Raw genomic sequence first — 2,212 nt, forward strand, 5'->3', positions numbered from 1 at the left:
CTCTCAGATCAAGCCATAGTTTAGATCCAAATATTTAAGATATGGTGTAAGGAAAAGAGGCCTGGATTTGAAATCGGAGAGATGGGAATTAAAGCTGCCACTTGGCCACTTACTAGCTATGTGATCTAAAGTGGGTTCTTCAGCCTCACAGAGTTTCAATTCCTTTATTCATAGACTAGAGAGAATAATTCTTACCCTTAAGAAGTTGTAAGAATTGAATGACATAATATATATGTTAGAATTTGGAGACAATTTTATCTTTTTAGCAGCTAGTAAAAGATAGAATTACAGTGTGGGTAGAAGATGCTATGTTGAGAAGATGCCTTCTGAGAAACTTGTGATACCCACAGTTCAAGCAGAAGACAGGCCCAGTGCTACTGAGTTGGAGAGAATGGGTAAGAGGTGTGCTGGCTGAGGGGATCAAGGAGCTCCCAAATGTGTAATATAATTTCTTTCTCTGACCAAATAAATCTGTGGCCTGATTTGATTTCTTATGAACGCTTGTGAAGGGCTAAATTTTAAAAATCACTGGAAATAGAGGTGAAACAGAGTTAGACTGTAAGACTATTGAGAACACCTGGCACCTTTTTACACACATAAAGTGCCCATAACCTAGTAGAATCTCCATTCATGTAAGGTCTCCAGTTCTCCTATCTTTTCACTTGCTTATTGTGTATGATCCACCAGTGGCAGGAGGGGCCTTGCATGAAGAGTAGTATCCAAAAGTATAGACTCTGGAGTCATAGCGCCTGGGTTCATATCCTGCTCCCTGTCTTCATTAATGACCCTGAGAAAGTTATTTAACAGTATTTGGCCATAGTTTCTTCATCTGTAAAATGGAAATAATAATAATAATAATAATAATAATAATAATAATAATACCTATCTCATGAAGTCTTTTTTAAATTGAGATATAGAGTTTACCATAGTTCATTAAGGATTAAATGGGATAATACATAAGAAGCAATTAGGCAAGATTCTACCAACATCATTACTTAAAATATTGCATTTGCCAAAGTTACGTGTGAAAGTCATCAGAGCAGTCATGTGAATCAGTTTGAAGAATGATCTGCACAGTACGCACTGAACCACAACTAGGGTAGTAATGACTGAACAGGATATGCTTTATAGAAATTTCATTTAACTTTGTAGTGGTGTTGTTTTTTTGTCTGTTTCTTTGTTTTTTAGGCGACGCAACCCTTGGTTGACCTCACAGATTGCAAGGACCTTGTCAGCTTACAATCCCTTATTTTTTATTTTTATTTTTTTACACCTATAGCACCTGGTCTTCCCAGGTGGTCTCCCATCCAGGTACTGACCAGGCCCGACCCTGCTTAGGTTCCAAGATCAGATGGGATCGGACTTGTTCAGGGTGGCATGGCCGTAGACTAGCCGTAGACTAAGTGTTGGTTTTTTCATTGTTTCCTCAGCTTCCTTTCAGAAAACAAGACTCATTTTACACTTCTTACATTTCGCTTCCAGAAGTACTGAGCTCTGGCTTCAAAGACATCACTCTCATGAGGTGATGTAATTTGCTGAACTAAAGCAATCTTGAGTGAATCACTGCAAAAAACAATGTATCGTCTGGGCAATTTTATCTCCTTAAGAAAGAGGCAGCAGGGCATAGTGTCTGTAGTTCCTTAGGTTGTGGCAGAGAATAAAGGCTACTTTAAAAAAAAAAAAAAAAAAGTTCTTCTCTATACATCAACTATTCTCACCCTAATTCAGAATGTAAATTCTGATATCAAATAGACATGTGTTTAGATCCTGGCCCTGTCACTTGCTAATCGTGTGACCTTCCACAATCTACTCAGCCATTATGGGGCAGAGATGGCTGCTGAACATCAAATTTATCCTTTTCTTCTATACAGTAGGGCTGCTGATGGGAAGCAGCTGCATGGCCAGCAATTGCCTTTTCAAGCCTTTATTAAAATTCCAGAAAGGGCCATGTGAACAAGTTCTAGCCAAGAGAATGTGAGTTGGAGTGATAGATGTCACTTCCTGTCATGGCCCATAAAATCACGCTCTATGCTCTCTCTTCTCCCATCTCTGACGGCAGGTATACATGTGTTAGAGATGGTGAAGACTCTCTCCACCTAGATCTCTGAATGACTATGTGGTCCCCACTACCACCATCACCACCACCTTCTTTCTCTGACATTGAACTATATATGAATTATAAGTAAAATTCTACTGGCAAAAACTATTCAGA

The 2,212-nt window shown here is 38.9% G+C and overlaps 1 pseudogene; it reads right to left on the reverse strand.

The window, feature by feature from the left end:
• Window positions 1-1,270: 1,270 nt before the first annotated feature.
• Window positions 1,271-1,389, reverse strand: LOC118603180 (annotated as a pseudogene).
• Between the last annotated feature and the right edge of the window lie 823 nt (window positions 1,390-2,212).

Source organism: Rousettus aegyptiacus, unplaced genomic scaffold (assembly GCF_014176215.1).
Source record: "Rousettus aegyptiacus isolate mRouAeg1 unplaced genomic scaffold, mRouAeg1.p scaffold_m13_p_5, whole genome shotgun sequence".
Lineage (NCBI taxonomy): Eukaryota > Metazoa > Chordata > Mammalia > Chiroptera > Pteropodidae > Rousettus > Rousettus aegyptiacus.